Source organism: Aythya ferina (genome assembly GCF_964211825.1).
Source record: "Aythya ferina genome assembly, chromosome: 16".
Lineage (NCBI taxonomy): Eukaryota > Metazoa > Chordata > Aves > Anseriformes > Anatidae > Aythya > Aythya ferina.
In genome coordinates, this window is record NC_140315.1 from 11,961,994 (window position 1) to 11,967,999 (window position 6,006).

Here is a 6,006-nt window from a genome sequence, read left to right on the forward strand (position 1 = left end):
GGCTGTGACGGACGGGAGTAAAGGTGAGCTCTCATGGGCAGGGTACAAGAGATCACTCTCTCTCTCTCCTATCTCATCAGTTTGTTTAGAAGCACTCATTAAAAAATGCCATCTTCATGATACAGGGTTCTTTTATGATGCTTTCCTCTTTCTGAAAGAAATGTCAGAAATCCTGCTTAAGCAGGAGGTGAAAAGCAAAGGCCCTTTACCTGCTCTCGTAGCTAGCAGAGGAGATCAGAAGGCTGCAGCCCCTTCCATGTCAGTGCCGTGCTGTTGGCAGGACCTGTGCCCCTACCCGATCTCTTAGCGTGGTGGTGTGAACATAATCCCTCCTGATAAAGTTTTCTGGGCCTGTCTGGATGTTTGAGTACTGAAAGGGGAATCCTATACAAGCCTATGGAAACCAGCAGGGGCTTTTCCAGGATTGGCTCATGCCAGGATTTCACCCTGTGGTGTTTCACTTCCTGTCTGTGAACTTTTTTGGTTCCTTTTTTTGCTTAAAGAGGATGGATCAAGGCTTTCATAGCCAGTTCATCTCTCGGTTGGCCCCTGCACTCCTAGAAAAGGAGAGAAAGGCAGGCTGGAAAGAAATAACACAGTAACACCTTCTCAGTGAACTGCAATTAACCTCTGTGTCTTTGTAGCTTAAAACAATGTTACATATGGAAAAAAAAAAAAGCAACAAAAACCACAAAAACACACAGCAAATACTTTTCCAAAGGCAGTCAAACACCATTGTTCTTTATCGGCTCAGCTCTTTGTTGCCTGGGGCTATCTGAATCATTCCTCTGCTAAAGCACAAGGATAATTTTCTCTCTTTTAGTGTGAAAAGTTTACATTTGCAAGATGCGTGCTTGAAGGACTAAAAGGGGCGTAGGTTGGCTGCGTGGTAAAAAGGTAGATTGGTGGTTTCATTACTGCATTACCCTAAGCTGGTTGTTACAAACCAGCCTCATCACAGCCCCTGCTGCTGCTAAAAACCAGTGCCCAGGTCTCTGCACACTGACACGTGCTGCAAAATGTCCACTTTGCACCCATTGCTGGGTGTGCTGGTAACAGCTACCATGTAAAATAATAATAAAAAAAAATAAATTGTTCTCTTCCTCCAATTCACATTACTAAATTTCAGTTTTGTGGGTGTTTGCCTGTATTTTCCTATTTTAGTGACTCCTAAAAGACCTCATGGGTCAACAAGGATCATCAGGGATGCAATAAATAAGGATGAGATGCTTGGGGAGTGCAGTTTGGGGCACAGCAGAATAAACCTAGGCATGGGGTGGGTCTGCCCCATCAGCCTGCCCTCCTGTTAAAGGAAATCTTCCTCTTCGGTGCACGGCCCTGCTGAAAGGCATTCCTCTGCATGCCTGGTTCACCTGCTCAGTGTGTCACAGTCCTCTGCCATGCTCCGAAATAGGATGGGTTATTTTGGATGTGGGTAGCTAGTGAGGGCTGTTACAGTAAGACAAGACTTGTAGGGAGAGGCAAAACCTTTTATTAGTTAAGGAGATATGGCTGGGGGGGAAGGAAAAAAAAAAAAAAAAAAAAGCATCTTCTGATGTAGAAGCCTGTCCCTGTCATATGCAGCTGGCTGTTTTTGAAGACAGTGTAATCCTTCATGTGGCGACTTTGGGAGATTGACAGGTAACAACAGCAGCCAGATTGGTAAAAGTTTCTGCAGATTTGCTGTCAATAGCATCTAACAGGCTTTCCCTGAGAATGTTTTTCCTTAAATCTCTTTTTCACTTCAACCTTAAGAATGGTTGGAATATTAGGTTTTATTGATGGAAGAGTTGCACATGAGGCTTTGCTTTCAACCACGTTTTCAATGGAAATAAGTCTGCTGCAACCTGGCTTCTTTTTCTGGTGGTGTTAATCAGTTTTGGTCTGGTTACTCCATGCAAAATGAAAAATAATAACAATTTTGTGAAAAGCGGGGGCTGTCCCTGAAACATGCCATTTTGTAGAAAGCTTCTTTTTTCTTTGGGGGTGGCAGGGGAACACTTGACTGGAAAACTTTCAGCCTGTCTTGGTTTGATTTTTGCCTTTTCTCAGTTTGGCTCTGGTTCCACATCAATTTATTCTCTGTGGCCCCTTACTCCCCATCTGCCACTCTCTAATGGGAAATAAATCTCCAGGCTCTTCTATTCCTTACCCTCCTGTAAGTCTTCAGTTCTCACTGACTGACTGCTGGAGATCATACATCTCCTCTCACTGAGCACTAAAAGTACCATTTATATTTTTTTCCCTCCCAGAATTCTTTTTGGCTGGTGTCAGATACAGAAATGCGAAGAAAATTAACTTCAAGGATTTAAGGAACCCCAAATCCCCAAATCCTTCCAGTTCTATCCACAGTAAGGTAGGATCTTTTTTTTTTTTTTTTTTTTTTTTGTCAATAGAGGTGGGTGCTCTGGTGTCTCTCCTCCCTCCAGCCACTTTCCTGTCTCACACCCAAGCCAGAGCATTTCAGCTCTGTGCGTGATGGGACAGAGGCTGGATGCTGTGCAGGCAGTGGTGGCACAGCACCAACACCACGTTTCCCTGTGTTATGTTTTTCAGCCCAAACCTCTTCCTAAGCAGCTGGATCTGGCTAACCACCAAGATGAGCTGGGATGGGCCTTGGACCATGGCTTTCTTGGAGTACAACAAGCCCTCACCCAATGCCAGTGTTGGTTCTCGGTGGGAGTGGAATTTTGTAGTGCTTTGGAAATCCAATTGCTCTTTTTGAGAGCTTCGGCTCCCCAAAAGCTGCCATACCTGAGCTAAGTGTCTAGCACAGGTCAAGGCCTTGGCCATGAAGTCCTCCTCTCCCCAGGGAGCACATCTCCTCTTGGCACATTCAACGGATGCAGTGCCAGCTTGGGACGGGCTGACAGATCCCCAGGTGCTTGCATGCACTGGGCAGAATAATGGGACGCAGTTAAGAGTGAGTGCAAGGCGTAGGGAGGTGTTGCTGTTCATTAACCTCTTTTCAGTGCAGAGCTGCACTTGAAGTCATCTTCCTTGCTTGCATCTCCCCCGGGAGGACAAGCTCCCAAGCGGCATAGAGTGACTTCAGCTGGGGCATGAACTCACGGCTCCTGGAAGCACCTCGGCTGTGCCAACCAGACAGAGCTCCAGGACACGGCGTGCTGCGGGGAGCCACGCTGCTGTCAGGGTTCAAAGGCTGATGAGCCATCCTTCCTCTAAGGAAACGCATGGCAACCTTTGGGGCCACCATTCACACCAACCTCCTGGCTTTCTGATGGCTCTGGTACATATTCATCTCCTCCGAATATCTCCATCTGCTCTCAGAGGCGCTGAGCCATGCTGCGAGTGTGGGATGAAATGCAAAGGGAAAGGGGAAAAAAATATACAATTCCTGTCAGGTAGATGAAAACTCAGTTTTCCCCCTTCTCCTTCCTGCCTCCTGGAGAACACACCGTATGTGGAAGGTGACCTTTTGTCTCCTTCCTCTCCGCCCGAGCTGAGAGCGATTCGGCTGACACATCCGATGACAGATAGATACCAGCATGAGCAAATTGCGCTTGAACTTGCTCCAGAGAAAATTGTTACAAGGCGCGGGCACAGGCTGGGCTGCATTAGGGAGAGCACAGATCACAGTCAAATGTTTGTGTCATTTGCAAACGCCACTGTGAGGGGATGTGGGGGGGTGAACAGATGAACGTTTTGAACTCTAAAGGTTACTGTAGAGAATACGAAATAGGGCTCTGTGTTTGACTTTTGAAGAGTATTCTCCATGTGGGGAAAGTTCAGGTGAAATCAGGTTAACCCCAACCACCTGGATTTTTTTTTCTTTCAACTTGTTTTATTATTTATTTATTTATTTATTCATTTTAAAGTTGTTTTCTTGTTGGTACACCCCCACTGCAGAAGTTCCTGAAATCTTGAAATCTTGATGTTCAAAGTAAAACTTTGGTTGATATGCATGCTCTCTTGCTGGTATGAGTAGAAGCCAAGGGGAATAGATTAAAAAATAAAACCAAAAAGAATCTGTTTATGGCAATAAAACTCTGATCACAAATCCCAGATGCAAAAAAAAAAAGAAATTTAAGTGTAAGCACTTTGAAAGCACATCCTTGCCTGTCCAAATAGCATTTCCAGGCTGATCTATGTTAATGGTTTCAGTAACTCATTAATTCATCACGATTTAATGAAGAATTGTGTGTTCTGGCCACCTCCATCTTTCTGCTATTTGGGTCTTCCTGCAGAAGAACAAACCTGAACCCTGCCAAGCTCTGCCCTCAGGGCAGGGGAGACTACCTTCCCAGGTCCTTATTTAAGAGACTAAGAATATTTTAGGATTAAATGTATATCGTGTTAATGATTTTTTCCCCTCTCTCAATGTACCTGTCACGGTGATCTCACGCCTCTCCATCCTTTGACCTCAGACAGACAGTCATTTATGGGGCCGGTAATGTTCACTCATCCTTCAGGATGCTCAGAGCAGCGGCTCCGCTCCCTCCACCAGGCATCTATTGAATCTCTTCGGGCCTCGTCCATTAAAAACTTGGCCTCTGCAGCCCACAGGACAGCGAGAGATGAATGGTGCTGGCGTGCGGCCACGTCGAAGGACAGAGGCAGGATCAGCCTGCCGTGGACAGGCACAGATGAATGGAACCTGCAGGATGGGCACGCAATTACCTTGTTTGCCAAACTCATTACAGGCAAGTTGCAAATTTCCAGCGTGCTGCCCCTGGCCTCAGAGACAAAGCTGTCAGCTGGTTAATGAATAATTCCAGGCCAAATTCAGGTAGGGCTGGAGAAGGTGGATGTTTTGATGAAGTTGGTTGGCTTGGCCAGGCTGACGCCAGGGTCTCTGGCCCTGTGCATGGTGGCTCGATCCCCAGGAACACCTGGGACAGTCTCTGACCTGTGAGTTGCACGAGAGCCCTGAGGTCACACTGGGTGTTTGCTCTGAAACCTGCTAGAGCAGTGTCCTGCAGTAGTGTCCTCACCACTCGTGCTCTGAGCCTTGCTGATTCACAGGAACAAACTACAAGTCTGGGAGCAAAAGCCAAATCTGATCCTATGCCACTAGCATTAAAAACCAGTAAAATCCGTAGCATGAAAAAAAACCCCTTTTGTCTCAACAAAGAAGTACAAGAGTATTTGGGTGATTTGGGGAAATGCCTGTATTTCAGATGCTGGATGCTATTTTGACCTTGATATGTTGGTTAATGTCCAGTTACAGTTTCTCAGGGAGGTGCACAGCCACGCTTTGAGAGGGAATCCAGGTAACATTCCCTTTATATGCCATAAAAAGCTGAAAAAAAAGGAATGTCTGGTAGTGCCCAGCAGTACGTTTCCAAACCCCAGGACTGCTGCTTTGCGTTCCTAATTGCCACCTACAGGCACAGACCCATGAACTCCTGACCCACAAGTGTGCAGGGCTTTGTCCCCTGATCCCCGTGCCCCACAGCCCCTGGGTGGCTGGCAGGCAGGATGAAATGAGTTGAGATGAGTTGAGAAAAGATGAGCATCCAGCTCCTGGAGGGCTGCCACAGGCTCGTTCCTCTCGCAGCCACCAGCCGTGGGGTTGCCATTGCTGAGGTGGCCCCAGCCAGCAGCCTGTAGCCTGAGCAGGCAGCCTGGGGAGCTGTCTGAGAGACAGAACATACTCCGAAATGCCTGTCGTGGCTGTGAAGGCTTCTTGGTGGTCCATGCCCCCATGATGGGCTGCTATGGGAAATGATATGTTGATTTTGAAAGCCTTTCATGTTCCTCGGGCATACTGACAAAAACTGCATGTTTCTCCTTAGGCTGCTGAAGCAAAAGAGAGTATATTTCCTCTCAACTAGTAAAACCCCAAAATATTTTATTTTATTTTAGTTCAGTTTAGTTTTGTTTTATTTTGTTTGTTCTGTGTTGCTGCTGCTGTGAGAAAACAACCCATCCTCCCGGAGTGTACCAGAGGGCTGCAGGTGTCTCCCATCACCTCAGGATTTCCTCAGCTTTCCTGGGTGCGTCCCGCCTCCTCTCACCCTTGCTGTGGTTTTAAAGCTGGTA

General features: G+C 46.8%; 1 long non-coding RNA gene across 3 annotated transcripts in view; it reads left to right on the forward strand.

Annotated features, from left to right (window-relative positions):
- LOC311445974 overlaps positions 1-4,077 on the forward strand; it is a 52,745-nt gene extending 48,668 nt beyond the window's left edge. For all 3 annotated transcript variants that reach the window (XR_014698694.1, XR_014698695.1, XR_014698696.1), the window contains 2 exons: positions 2,253-2,356; positions 2,557-4,077. This is a non-coding gene — a long non-coding RNA (uncharacterized lncRNA). The remainder of the gene's footprint in view (positions 1-2,252; positions 2,357-2,556) is intronic.
- The last annotated feature ends 1,929 nt before the right edge of the window (positions 4,078-6,006 follow it).